The sequence below is a fragment of the Equus asinus genome, chromosome 13 (genome assembly GCF_041296235.1).
Source record: "Equus asinus isolate D_3611 breed Donkey chromosome 13, EquAss-T2T_v2, whole genome shotgun sequence".
NCBI lineage: Eukaryota > Metazoa > Chordata > Mammalia > Perissodactyla > Equidae > Equus > Equus asinus.
In genome coordinates, this window is record NC_091802.1 from 53,651,443 (window position 1) to 53,667,039 (window position 15,597).

The 15,597-nt window shown below is 46.0% G+C and overlaps 1 protein-coding gene across 5 annotated transcripts in view; it reads right to left on the minus strand.

The window, feature by feature from the left end:
• Positions 1-15,597, minus strand: part of SLC39A11 (solute carrier family 39 member 11) — a 340,360-nt gene that overhangs the window by 138,176 nt on the left and 186,587 nt on the right. The window lies entirely within an intron of this gene.

The following is a 15,597-nucleotide window of genomic DNA, read 5'->3' on the forward strand; positions in this document are numbered from 1 at the left end:
TGCGCACGTGGGTACCTGGACAAGCAGGAGCAGGAGGAAGCTCTCAAGACAGGCAAATGGCCTCCTTCCTAACTTCCCGATGGACCGTGTAATCTTCTGTTTGTTCCTTCATTCCTCCATTCACTCATTCATTCATTCAGCAAACATTCACCGAATAGACATTCAGTGCCCAATGTACAGGTACTAAAAACGATAAAAGAGATGAAAATGGGGGTATCCTAGCAATGCCTATTTAAGAGATATTGAGTAACGACTGGCAGCACAGATTCTGGAAGCAGCCTGCCTGGCTCACTTCCTGACTCATCCACTTATCAGCTGTGTGATGCCGAACAAGCTGTTTAACCTCTTTGTGGCTTAGTTTCCTGATTCACAAAACAGGATAATAATAGCCCCGATTCCACAGGCGGTTGTGCGGATTAAATGAGAGACTGCGTGAAAGGGCTTACATGCACTCAGTGCTGTGCGTGGACTGTGGCTGTTGTTACATGTCCCCTGTCTCCCACAGCCCGAGAGAATTATATCAGAAGCGACCTGCTGTCCTGGTCACACCGACTCAGGCGGAACCTATTCAGATGCCAGGCTCAGCCAATCAGATTCTCTCCCGAGAGATGCAGCACTGGATTGTGGAAGGACTCGGTGGCTTGAGCATGGGTTCTGAGTCCAAAAGGCCACAATGTCAAGGCAGTCATGAGGGACCACGCAAGAGTGGAACGAGGAAGCAGCTTGACAGACAGACAGAAGGAAGCAGATACACATGGACAAACAGAGATAGGAAATCACACGGCCAGCCTCGGTGCCAGAGGATATTCTAACCCTCATGGGCCAACCACAGAACCTCGGCCTTGGGTTTCATAAACTAAGCCTCCTTTTAAAAGTTCCCTAAAATCATATAGACATACATTTGAAGGGTGTCGTTTCTTAGGACCAGACTGTCCCAAATACCCACAGTCCACTGGGTTATTTGTTTATTCCTAGTGGAGGCAAATCGCCCAGATCTGAAACACAGAACACAAGTGAGGTGGAGCATCCGGACGGGTTTGTGGGAGAGGTTTCCAGAAGGAGGGTCTAGAACAGATCTTAAACGAGTGGTGGCACAAATGGGAAGGAGGGTCTCTCTATCATAAGCACCCGCAAAGCCTAACTCAGATGTCACAGACAGGTCCCCAGCACGTTTTCCACCAGAAGTAGGGGAACCACGCACTCCAGTTCTGGCTTGCTACCCTAGGGGGATTATTAGTGTCCCTTGGCACTCTCAGAAGTGTCCTGGTTTGGATGATAAATTCCATGGCTCCCCAGGCTGGAGGAAACAGCAGAAGCTTGGCTGACACTCTGCTCTGTGGGAAGACATCCCTGCACAAGTTAGCGGACGTCACCGTGAAGGGCAGGAGAGATCCCTCGTGGCATGTCTAGTGCTGTTCTCTATTTACACATTTTCTACAAGCAAAAGAACTCTCACCTCTAAGCTGAAAGTTGCAGACAATTTTCCCAAATTCAATTAAGAAACAACAGGCAACTTTGTGGCTTCCTTTATCCCCGACCATGGCATTCGGCCTGGCCTCTCCTTACTCCTAGTCACAAAGTAAGGCAAGGCTGTTTACCTTCTCCCTTGGGGGGCTTCATTTAAAGACCAGATCTCACCAGGTAAACTTGATCGGATCTTTGATGCCCTTTTTGGATGGGCCTGTCCAAGTGGAATACTGTTTTATATCTCAAAAAACATGCAAAGGATAAACCGCTTCTTCAGAAAATCCTTTTGTGCTTGTTTCCTCACATGAAGCCAGTGCAGCTTCAAGAGGAAGGAGTGCCAAAGAGCAGGTTGACTCCCCCTCCCTGGGTCCCATTTGGTGCTCTCACAAACAGCTGACCTCAGTGCCCTTAGGGAGCAGGGTCTTTTCCGGGTCCTCCGAAATGCACGGACGCCAGCCCTCCAAGGGGCAGCAGCCACAACTCACAAAACCGGCCTCTGAGAACGCAGCTGTCTCAAGTGGACAGTGCTCGAGGCGAAGCTAAATCCTCACCGTGCGGTATCCACACTGTGTGCGTGAGTGTGTGTGCGTGCAAGCACACGATTGCTGCTCTGAACCCTCTTTCTTGCCTCAGACATCAGACAGCCTTCATGTATGTTCGCACATGTGTGTGTATCTGCACACATATGGGGGAATGTGTTGCGCATTCTAAGTTGACAATATCTGATGATTCAGGCTGCAGCGGCTGGTCGGGAAATTGAACTAAACATCTGGGATTTCAAGCCCATAAACACCAAAGCTCAGAGCAGAGCTCTCAGTGCTGCCAAAGAGCTAAGCTGCATCGTGCGGAGGGCACTCGGCCGTCTCCTGGACCAGTCAGTGAACGCCACGGATTCCCCGGGCTTCCACTGAGCACAGAGACCTGACCTAAATGCTCTCCAGTGGGCTGATAGGGGCAAAAAGAACCCCAAAACTCTTCCTTTGGGGGCTTTATAATTTAAGAGAGGACAGACAGGGAAGACACGAATAAATTCCTTTAAATCTAAGGGACAGAAATGCACTCTCTAACAAGCACTGAAGGCTGCGCTTATTTCTGTCAGTGTCACAAAAAAGATTGGACTCTAAATATCCTGCAAATAACGCACAGAGAGCAACAGAGATGGGGCACCATTAGCATATTCCAGCACCATACACATGTTTAACGGGAATATCGAGAAGCATAAAGAGTTATTAATCGAGGTAAAGATACACGCCTCGCCTTGGGGTCCTAACGTGTGAAAACTGGTGTCAGGGCCTTCCCTAGTGGGAAACAGGAGGGTGTGAATGCGTGATGTCCTTGTGAAAGCTAAATAAGCCACCATTTGGGAACAGCCACTAATGAGTCTGCAGCGAGGAAAATGAGTCCAAACAAATCATTACAGAGAGTACAGATGCATCCTGAGCAATGAATCTTCTCGTCGCTCCTGGTAAGGCTGGTTAAACCATTGCACACCAACAAGGAAAACGCCAGCACCGTGGGCAAAGGGTGACCGGTCAATGGAGGGAATTGCCAAGCCCAGTGTGGAGTGTAGGGATGGGCCAGAGTGACAAGAGCCTGCAAGATTTCTTGAAAGAGTAAAAGTTTGGACACTTTTGAAGTAGGGCTCGGCAAAGAGGAAGGATATTTAGGGATGGAACAGCCGATGTCAGCCGATTCAGAAATGGAAAACATCATCGGCAACATAGGGTAATAGGTGGTACTGAGAACTTTTAATCCTCCAGCCTTACAAAAGCCCCAGGAAGGAGAGATCATCCCCTTTAACAAATGAGAAAGTTGGAGAGCAGAGAGCTGGATAACTGGTCCCAGGTCACAGCCAGTCCAAGATGGATTCAGGAGTCAAACCAGGTCCCTTGGGTCCAGAGGCCGCCTCTTAACCAGGGCCCTGCGGTTGACTGGGGGTGGAGGCAGGGAGTGTTGATCTGCTCCTTTGCTCACCAAAAAGGGCAGCGGGAGCAGTCCCTGCAGTAACATTTCGGGGCTTGAAATCCCAAATGTTTAGTTCAGAGAAGTTCAGGATGCAGAGAGGGTCTGGTGAGCTGGCGTTGACTGACACCAGAGGGCAAAGGGCTCAGTGGAAATCTCGTATGTACAATCATGCCCTCTCACAGACACACCTGAAGAGGTTTCACGAAAACGTCGTTTCTTAACCCACCAGACCTACTATTTCTAAGTGTAAAGCAGCTGTGAGTAGGAAACACTCACACCAGGCATGCAACACAGGGCTACCGTTCTTTCAGGAAAGTAGAAAGGAAAGACTTCAAAGTTGCTCATCATCAAAGAAAAATTTTTTTTAAACTCAAGCATCTATGAATCCACAAATAGAAGGGACCCACTGCTGGGGCTCAGCCTGTCATCCCCCCGCTTCGTCTCCCCCGAGAGGTGCCTCGTTGCTGCATTTGAGAATGAGGACCACAGGGGAACAGACACTTCTCCCGCTGACTCACCGGGGGACCTTATGTGACACATTCGCTTCCTGGTTTCCTCTCCCCCAAACGAGGGATGTGATTCTTGTCCCAACACCTTGTGTCATAGAGCAAAAGCAGACCTGGTCCGGCAGGCACAGCTTGGGGGCCATAAGCCAACCCCGCTGCCTGGGTAAGCCCCCTCTCCCTCAGGGCTCAGCTTCCTCCCCTGCGATGTGAAAAGCCCTGATCGGTGGCTCCGAACCATTCTAGAGCAGCAGTGATGTTTATAAGCACGATGGAAGCCACAATCTTCTCTCCAGCAAAAAAATACACAGAAAGATGATTTTGAAAGAATTTTTGAATCCTTATGGATTTGAGGACCTCAGACTGAGAACATCTTGCTAGATAAATGCCACATTAACCTTTGTTTTCATAACCCATGGGACCGGTCCCACTAGGAACACAGGATGTTTGCCGTCCCCGGGATGATGCAACTGACCAGATCTAACAGGACCAGTGATGGAACCTCAGGCTCCAATGAATACGGCAACACTGATTAACAGATCACCAGCCACAAGAGCTTTCAAAATATCCCCAAGATGTCACTGGAGATGACTTGGTTGAATTAGCACAAACAGGCAAATCCTCATCTGCTCAGCACAGAAAACTTCAAATCCCTGGAAAAACACTTTCTTTCTAAACCCCGGTCACAAAACAGAAAACAAAGAGTAGTCAGCGATATGTCTTCACTAGGTACTAAACATGCACAAATGAAATCAAAAGGCAGATCAAAAGCAGGGAAAGAGGAGGATCTTTACTTATATTTACTTATGTTTCTCCTTCCTTCTTGTTTCCCAGAGAATCCGCATAATTTGGGGAAGAAGAAATTAGCAACACGAGTGTGACAATGCTTGCTAAGAACTTGTTTCTATTTCTTTCATCATTTACAGGATGAGAATGGCTTCCTTTATATAATTAACGCTGAATTTGAACGTGAACTAATTACTCAACATTGGTTAGCATCCACTCTGGCACCTAGAGAAGCCAGGGCCGGTGGAGGCCCTTCTTGACAGTCACCTGGAAATTCAAGACAGAGCCAAGGTGGTCATCCCAGTCCTGGCAAAAGTCACCCCAGCTCACAGACATTCAAAACTAAACCTATCCACAACCCTCACCTGTTTCCTTTTTGTAAAGCTGTAAACATAACTACATTAAAGACCATTCCCCAAAGAGAAAACATCCCCAATACTTTTAACACGCCTATCATTTGTCCCTACCCCTTGCCCAGTTCATGCATGTTTATGTTTTGCCTTTTTGCAGTCAGGCCAAATGGTGAAGAGAACAGATGCTGGATCACACTGGCTGCTGTGGGATTGTGGCTCTGTCAACTGTGGGATCATGGCTCCATCAACTCTGGGATTGTGGCTCCGTCAATTATTAGCCATAAGGCTTCAGGCAAATGCTGTCTCTGCCTCAGGGCACAGTGCCTGGCACAAGAAAAGTACAATTTCATATTTCACTTCTTTCACTTAAAACACAGAAATATCTTCCAAATTTCTTAGCCTCTAGTTTCTAATGGCTCAAGGGCATTTGGCTTATTTCTAAGGCTATTGTTTGTGAAACCATTTCTTTTTTATTCGTTTGAAGGGTCATTCTTTCTTTTCCAGATGCTAAAAGGTGCAGTGCCTCTCTTCTGCCACATGGGGGCATGCTCTTTCTGCTCCCTCCCACCAAGAATGGGCACCCACCAAAGGAAAGTACCGCTGATTTCGGACACTAATTCATTATTTATGGCTTCATGATTCGTATATACCATTGGAACATGTAAGAGGGGCTGACCTATCTCAGGAAAAAGAGCTTAGCACATGAGCTCCGGTGGAGCTGTAGCACACACTGCATTTTGCAAATGCAAATGCAGGTGTATGCATTTGAAAATAAACAGAGAAAATTCCCTTCATTTACCCCTTGCTCCCTTTCCACCTTCCACTACCCACCTCTTCAAACTAATTTTGGCTTCAATTTCCCAAAAAAGGAGAGGCGTCAGTTGAAATGGAGAGAAAAACAAAAAAAAAATTAATTCTTGACTTTTGATCTTTCTAGGGGCCAAGTCCTGGTGGTGTGGGGAGCAAAAGGATTTTCAAGGGGGTGATTCTGACTGTTTAACATTTCTGCCTTAAATGTTGTCTTTCGACCCCACTGGACACTTGAGATGGGAGTCAACTTCAGGAATTGGGAAGGTGGGAGCGCTGTGGATTGGCAATATGATGCAGTCAATCATTTGTCAAGAGCCAATAAAAAGAGGGAAGGAAAAATGATGCTCATGATGCCTTCCCGGGGAGAAATTCCTTAGCTTCTCTGAGCCTCACAAGGTGACTCACTCAGGAGTGTCCTTAGATCCTCCAAAACCCCTTGGCATGGCCAACACATATGCTGCAGACATGAAGTCTCATCATAAAACCAGCAGCAGAGCATTCATGTAAATTTTATCCATTTAATAAGTTGAATGGGTTTAAGTGGTCAAGGCGGGGCTGGTCAGCCACTTGGTCCATCTCGCCATTGGGCAAGTGACCCAAATAAAATACTCCTGCCAATAACCTCATTTCTGATCATAAAGATATAAATGCACATTAAAGCCACCATGGAAACCCTAAAAGTATGCAGAAGAAAATTAAAATCACAGATAATCACTTCACCTAAAAAAATAATATTTAGAGTCTGGTGTATTTCCTTCCATGCTTTCCCATGTGGTTTTACATAACTGAGATATCATATTATACAACCGTAGACTGCTTTTCATTCCCACTAAACACAACACAAGCATTTCCTCCATATGATTAAAAACCCATACAAGTATTTCAAGCAATACAAATTATATTTACATTCTCATACCATTGGGCATTTAGGCTATTTTAAATTTTTTTCCCCATAAATATCACTGCAAAAACTTAACCTATATAAACAATCAGGACTTTGGACAAAGTTCCCAGAAGTTGAACTGCTGATCAAACGGCCTTGATGCATCTGTCTAATTAATTTCCAGAAAGGCCAGGCCATTTACACTCCTGTGAGCAGAGTCTATAAGTTCTCATGCCATTTCTTAGTCAGCCTGGGTATTTCTCATTTTAAAAATAAGTGTATTCATTTATGGGGGAAATGACATTTCCCTCAATTTGTATTTCTCTGACTATAAGTAAAGTTGAACAATTTTCATAGTTTCAGGCATATTTTTTTCCTCTCTTGTGAAAGGTCTTCTGTCCAAACGAGGTCTCTTTAAGTGATGATAATGTGATTAGCTAACTCCTTACAGACACGGGTAATTTTCCTGTGATCCACTTAGGTTTGTCAGTGACTAATGAGACCTTGCTGGCAGCAGCACATATTACCACACAGCAGACAGATGTTTCCACCTGGCCAAGTTGGAGTTTCAGCCTGTATTTTTCAAATTCCTTTTTGAGAGTTCAAGACATCATAGTTCAGCCTTTTTTTAAAAAAAAAGTGTTAGCTGCTTTATTTATCCACTATCTGATATGGTCCCAAAAGCTACTTTTCTCTCTCAATATGAAACAACACTCTTCAAAAGTAGAGGATATCGGGGCTGGCCCTGCGGCGTAGTGGTTAAGTTTGCGTGCTCTGCTTTGGCAGCCCGGGGTTCGCAGGTTCAGATCCTGGCCGTGGACCTGGCGCCACTCATGACACCACGCTGTGGCAGCATCCCACATAAAACAGAGGAAGATTGGCACAGATGTTAGGTCAGCCACAATCTTCCTCAAGCAAAAAGAGGAAGACTGGCAACAGACATTAGCTCAGGGCCAATCTTCCTCACTAAAAAAAAAAAGTAGAGGCTATGTAAGAACTTCTCTTGCTTTCTTAGTCTTTCTCTCCACAACCCTGGATTCTCGTAAGCAACACAGCAGCTTTGCAAACAGTACATAGAGCAAAGAGGATCCAGTGCGTACAGGACCCTTGCTAGAGTTTCCAGATTTAGCAAATAGAAAGACATGGTGCTCAGTTGTATTTAAATTTCAGATAAAACAAAAATTTTAAGTATAAGTATGCCCCAAACAGTGCATGGGATATACTTATACCAAAAACTTTTCACTGCTTATTTGAAATTTGAATTTAACTTGGTATCCTGTATTTTATCTGATAGTCCTACTTCTGCCCAACTTAGGGTCTGAGTTCTAGGAGGGGGACAAGGTGGGCGAACTGACTGCATTTGACTCTGATAGCAGCCATGCATTCGTCTCAGTGCAGAACCTTTCAAGGATGTGCTGCATGAGTCATTATAACCCAGGGCAGGAAAAGATTCCATTAGAGACCAAGGAAACTTCACGGACAGATAACTGAAGTATTTATTAGATTTAGTTACTAAGCTTTAGGCAGAGAAGCATCTGGAGTTGAAGAAACATGCTGATAAACTTACTTCCAACCTTTGTAACTATAATTGACATCCCCAGTTATCATTCTAATAATCACAAGCCACGTGCTTTTCAGAGGGTCAAATGCTGCCTGTGTAAGCAGGCTGACTCGATTCTCTTGTCTTTTCAGTCAGCGCCTATTTTCCAGGCATTGAAAGCAATCCATGCCTTACCTTGGATGCTTATGAATAAGCAATTGCTTAGCGACAACACAGACACAAATAGATTTGCATAATTGGTAAAAAATTAAATGTACATTAGCAGAAGAGATGGGTTCACTATTAGCTAAAGATTTCTCATCCATTAAGCAAACCACCCACTAAAACGTCGCTTGTTCCAAATAGCTAAGTAAGGTAATCATTTCTACTCTCAGTCAACAGAGCCAAAATTTCCAGCTAGATTAAAACGCCCACCTACCAGGTCAGCTCTTCTACTTTAAAGGGACAAACAACTACTTTATCAATGTGAACTCACTCCTGATGAATTAATTGTGGTCGAAAAATAAATCCCAGGTGGACACCAGAGCTGTCTCTACAGTTCTTCTCGGTCCGCCCTGCACAAACGCCCCACTGGGAAGGAGCACCATAGGTTCTGGGGGTCCACCAGCAGAAGGCATTTGCTTTAAAAGAGTCCCGGCACACTCATTAGAGAAAGGGCATTTGGGGGAACACCATGCTTATAAGAGCTCTGGAAAGGACTCAGCCTCTCCCACAAAGACGGTAGCTCCTTGCTTAACGTATAAGCTGTAAATTATCAGGTCAGGGAGGAGGCATCTAAGAGAACAGCTCCTATTTCAGGCTCACGTCCAATTGTTAATATTAACTGAATTGTGATTTGGCTCACTTTCGCCACTGACATTATGCAGCTCTGCCATCTGCTGTAATTCTGAGAATAAAGACCACCAGACCACTGGATCTCCGAGTGGGGAGTGGAGCCCATCCACGGCAGGCTCACGGTGGCAGCACCTCAAACACTGACTCCTGGACTCCGCTCTGGCTGCTACCAAATCAGAACCCCTGGAAGAGGGGCCCAGGAACCTGCACGGTGCAAGCCACATGGCCCTCCACTCTCACCCCAAGGTAATTCTGACACAGGCTTAATTTTAAAAATTAATGTTTTAGACCACCCAACTACAACTTAGTCGAGGTCCTTCCTCTGTACTTCAATTTACTTCAGTCCAAATATTACTGCCTAATTAGGTGTCTCAAAGCAGCAGACAGGGATGTACCTGAGCCTCATTAACAGCTGGGCACTGAAGGACAGATATTTCTCTTTTCCAAACACACAGTGGGAAAGGCACAGGAACTTAAAACCGGAAGGTGAAAAGTAACTGAATTGTCTTGATAGCAACCATCAACTCCCCACATCAAATAGAAACCCTCTTTTTTTCTTAGAGGCTGTGGGCCATCACAAGGAAATGCAACCACCAGCAAAGAATTGAGAGAAAAACAAATTCCCCCAAACCAAGGCAGTCTCTCATTTTTCCCTACGTCCATATAGAGTCTGTGTAGGGTCTGTGTGGGGTCTGTATCTATATAATCCTTCCCCCTGTCTATATCTAGCACTTTCAGTCTTATCCTAAGAGTCGGTCTCCAGGAATCAAAACATGACAGGATTAATGAAAACTTTTAGCTGCTATAATCAAGAGAGTATCCATATTGCCAGTATTAACAAAGAGTATTATATTCCGCAAATTACAATAGGAAAACAAAGTCTTTCTTTTGTCAAAGCTGCACAACTCAAAGGAAAATGTGCTATAAAAAGGCTTAAGTGAGACTGAAATTCCATCAACATTTCTTAGTTTATGGCTTTTCTTGCTTTTCAGGATGCAAACAACTGACACGGGATAATCGCTGGAGATATCAACACAGGAAGAATGATAAGCACAAGGCTGAAGGTTCAGTTTTTGCTTTTTGTCTTTGTTAAAAGAAGGCTAAGAGACTTCGCCTAGATGCGAAGGAGAATTTCCGGCCCTGTCTGGCTTCAGTAGGGAGAGTTAACCGGGCATGGTCCTCGGTGGGGGCAACAGAAGCCAACTCATTCATCGGAAGGGTACTGAGGGGCTCATGGAACCAACTCAGGAAGGCCACAGAACCCATCCTGGAACCCAGACAGGGCCAAGGGCGACCACAACCTCCTGCTCCATTGACAAAATGCCACCATAACACCCTCGGGGTGGCACCTCTATCCCCAATGCCAGACACCAAACGCCCCAGCTTAGTTGTTGGCCCAGAATACTGGCCACTCCTGCTGGAACAGCTGTCCCCTTTGCTAGCAGACCCATCCAACTGACCAAGCCAAGGTCACCACTACCTGAAGAGAGGCTGGAAGTCCAACTCCTATCCTGAAAGACAGGCTCTGTCTTCCACCAAGACTCAAAAAGTGGAGGGAAGGGAGAGTCCCAAACATAGTCAAAGGATTCAGGAACTAAGCAACTAGAGGGGGAGAGGAGCGAGAGAGGGAAGGAAGGAGTAGGGAAAAGCCACCGTAGGAAGGCTGATTCATGTCCTTAGACAGCCAGGTCTTCAATATACTTGTCTACACTAAATTTGCCCCAGATTTTCGTCTCTCTTTAGAAAGACACAATTAAATGAATGGCATCATGGCATAGACATCTCGGGCCAACTCTATAACCAATTTTTGGTACAAAACCCTAGGAAAGTCCCAACCTCTAAAGGTTTTAGCTTCTTCCAACTGCAAATGAGCTGAATTAGACTTCGGGGCCCCTTTCAGCGCTAACACTCCATGCCTCCAGAGACAGCCTCTGACACAGCTGGCCAAATGATCGCTCATCCCCAGGGAGTAGAATAGAGTGGCTATTTCCGGTGCCAGTGTTTACAGAACTCTGTTCTAAGCCAAGAAATTCCCCAAGATGAGCCTCTGGGCCAGCACATTCCAACTGTTCATAAAATAAGAAAGTCCACTAAATGAGAAACAGATTCATTAGCCCAGAGGAACTCCTGATGAATTAATGGTGGTCAAAAAATAAATCCCAGGTGGACACCAGAGCTGTCTCTACAGTTCTTCTTGGCCCGCCAAGGACATCTCTTTGTGCCCTAAAATAAAAAGCACTATTTTCCCTTAAAATTTATTAAAATATTTTCTGACAATACAAAAATTCTCAGACATTATAGGAAATACAGAAAATACTGATAAGCACAAAGAGGTGACCACCTTCAAGAAACCCTGACATCTTTTTTTTGTATTTACACTATTCGTGTGTAGACGAACACACACACACACACACATATGTACACATTTTTTAAATTGGATCATACTGTTTTGAAACACAACTTTACATAGGAATAAAGCTTGAACATATTCCACACTATTATATATTCTCCTGTATCAATGGTTCTCACCGAATTTCCTTTAGCGACCAGAAGTCAAGATGAGCACAATGTAGAATTTCCAGTAGCCAAATGGAGAACCAAGAATATATACTCAAGATGTTTTGTTATTAGAAGATGTATTTATTGTCCAAACCATTTCAGAGTCAGGCACAATCAGTTACTTTCCTGGCCTCTAGCAAGCTTTGGTGTTTAGAATAGTAAAAGCTAGCTAGACAAGAATTATAAATCGTCACTTGAAAATTGGCCAAATGTTGCTGGAACTTGAAAAGGCCAATACTTCTTGTCCTGAGGCTTCTGTGATGTGAATGCTACCTTTATGAGTGGTTTCTGAGCCCTTCCTTCTTCGGGCTCAGTTTAAATGGTATATTTCAATCCTATGTCTGTAAAATAGGATTTGAAATAACTCCATGGCTCTTTCAAATCCTATTTTACAGATAAGGAGTGGGTTAGCTCTGTGACCTACCCTGACATTCTTCCTTCCAATTAGCCTCCCAGCCATTCTTCCTAACTCTGGCTTCTTCATGTAAGTGCCCAGTCTTTCTTCTTGCTGGGTGGAGCATGGAATGCTTCCTCCTCACTCCTCTTGTTTCCATGAGGGATTTTTTCCTAAATACGCTTGGCCTTTTGTCTCACCCTTCACCCCTCCGCATGGGGCCAGAATGAGGTTCTTGAGAGATGACTCTGCGCGGAGAAACCAGACATGCGTGGTTCAGCCTCCTCACTCTTCCCTTGAGTGCTAGGGGGCCTGAAGGTGGCACGTCTTCTGGTCTAATCCTCGTGCTGCGAGTTTTACAGGGTCCAGAGCCCACAGGGCCCCACAGATGTGTCTGCGAGTTGGCGGGTAAGTCAGCCTAATTCTGCGGTTCACCATTGTGAATCCCACTGTTGACGGATATCAAAGCCACTGCCTCTAATCTAATCTTCACTGGGAATGAAGATGAAATTTTTCTTTCCATCTGCCTCCTTTGCTTCTTACAGTTGATTCATGAACTTGGTTGGGGAAGACCGAGGTGTTCAGCCTTAGACCTCTAGAAACTCAACGCCCCGACTCTAAACCTGACCTGGTCTCCAGAGCACAGTGGTCAGTTCAGGGGTGGACTTAGGATTCAAATCAGCCAATCAGAGTCCTTGGTCTGTGCATACTGCCCTGTGGACACTGCCCCGTGGACTGATGTCCAGCCACACCAAGCAAAGACAAGGGGAATGCATGAGGTGGCGAGGTCATCTCAATGGTGCCAAGTTCCCCATTCCAGACCCTGAGGCCTCTTCCTGAAGCTCTCCCTGATTCCATGAGCTTTCAATACCCCTCCCACTAGTGAGCTGATAAAATCTCTTTGGCTTCAGCTGGTTGAGCTGATTCCTGTCATCAGCAACCAAAAATGTTCTGACTAAAATAAGAAAATCCAGACTAGAATATTGAGTGACCTTGCTAAGGATGATGCAGGTATAAAGCAGCAGGATGGGGAGTCGAACCCAGGTCTCCTGACTGCCAGTTCTGGGCTGTTTCCACCAACCACACCTCCTCAATATCCTTCCCCTCCAGCCTAGGCACCACCTCCACTAAAAGGCCTCCCTCAAGCTACTCATTCTCCGAAGCATTTGGGGCATGAACACTTCCTTCCACCACGCCCACACCTCAAGATGCATCTGACCACCTGCCACTTTGGCGTCCACTGTGCTCACTCTACATGGCACCCCCTCACCTCCAAGTGGGGACAGAAAGAGGTTTCAGGGAAAATCCACCTGCTCTAGGAGCCTCACAGTCATGGAAGTCTCCTGAAGGGACTGGATTGGTGCTTCACAAAACTGGCCTCATATCGGAATCATCTGAGGAATTAAAAAATCCAGATCCTCAGCTCTAGCCATAGACCCATGGGATCAGCATTTTTCAGGGAGGAGCCTGCCAATGTGCATTTGTAAAGGGCTCTGGGGTGGGGCTCATGCAGCTGGTCCACCAACTGGCATACCAGAACCACCGGAGCATGCAACGTCAGTGATTCTCCCAGCAGCGGCTCTGAGACTGTCCCGTTTCATCAGCCATGATGCCAGGTGCCCTTCCAAGACCAGCCTTGTTGGAGCACTCATGACCTCCAGACACCAGGGCAGTCTCAACTCTTCAGCCATCTTGTATTTTCCAAGCCTTGCCTAGCCCTGGTCTCTGCAAGAACCCTGCAATTACAAAGTAATTAGCCAGCTTCAAGTGACTATTAACTCTGCAGGCTTCACCCCAGGCTGCAGAACAAAATAGACATCTGAGGGCAAAGAGGACCCGAACTTGACCTTTAGACCCAGACTCAGGTCCATCTTCTCCCCAGGCTTGCTGCCCTTGCAAATCACCAGTTCTTTACAATGGTCCCCGGGTCATGAGTTCTGGCAGATTAACCACTCTGCCCAGGAAAGCAGCCAATCTTCTTGACCTGGCCAGTCCTGGTCCTTGGTCACCCACATTTCAACCCTGTCCAAATCCTATCCAGAGAAGAGTAGGTTTAGGGATGAAGGAACCTATGAGAGAAGAAGTGTGTGCAAGTGGGCACAGGACCCACCTCTGCCTTCCTCTTCTTTCTCACAGGCAAGCCCTTCCTCACCAAGACCAAAGGCTTCCAGATACTGAGCAGATTCAAGAAAATCACATAGAGAACGACAAGGGATCATGTGGGGATGGGACGGGTGGGTGAGTTGCATCTCAACAGATGAGTTTACTAACCAGGAAGAATTCCAATAGATAAAGTGTGGGAGCAAATGGGAAACCACTCCACAAGGATCAGCAGAGAAAGTCCCTCTTCTGGCGGAGAGGATGTAAGATATTCTGCCACAGAGAATCTGCAATGGGCAGAAGCACTTGTATGCTTTTGGTTGAAAAGAACCTCTCTGTTAGCATAACCTACCTACAAGCTAGAAAGGTGAAGCCTTGATGGGCATTCATAGTTAGGTGGGCTCATTTCCAATCAGCATGGGCTTATAAGTAAGGAGCAATTAGCATATCATGGAGAGGCAAATAATTTACACATTATTAAATGCAGCTAAATGCTTGTCTCCAAAAGTTTTTCTTAATTAGCTAAATATTTCCCCGGCAATATTTTTGCGCTATTAATCTGTACAAGAAACATTTCCAACAGAGGGCAAAGGTAAATTTCAGCATAGCCACCCATGCTGTTAGGAAAAAGACGACTTCTACAAGAATGGGGTCCCAACTAACAAAGAAAAACCACTCTCCCAACTGGGTGTTCTCCATGAAAATGAACCCAAGTCACATCACATCATATGATGGCAAACTTCTGCCAAGGGTGGCGAGCGGACTGAGGAAAGAAAAATCTGTGGGCACAACTAGAGCGGCAGGATGGTAGAAATTCCTGGCGAGTCTTGCACTACGTTGCTAGTTTGCCACCATCCCCCCATTCACTAGATCAGCAAATGTGATTCAGACACGGAAGCCGTCTGTGGCCCTTGCCAGGATTAACACAGAAGAAAGCTACACCGGCTGAGAGTCCCAGAAGTTTCCCGTCACTCACCATGTCAGCATATGCATTCTGTGTGTGTGTGTGTGTGTGTGTGTGTATGTTTGAAAGAAAGAGACAGAGAGAATATGCACTTGCGCCCACATGCAGACCATGATCAATTTATTTGATTAGAGGCGGTCTGGCAGTTTCTCCCAATCCTCTTCTGGGGACTGTCAATCAAGGCAAAGGACGGGCGGTGGGTGTGGGCAGGCAGGGGCACAGGTGGACACAGCCTAAGTTGCTGGTGTGCTGGCTGAAGGTGTCCAGTCCTCCAGCAGGCACGAACCAGGGGGACAAAGGGAAAGTCCTTGGCTGGCAGGCTCTCTGGCACTTTCCGCTTTTCTTACCTCTTCAGGCTTCTCTCTTTCCCTTTTTCTCCAAGGTAATGACACAGAGGACCCACCGTGTCGCTGCGTAG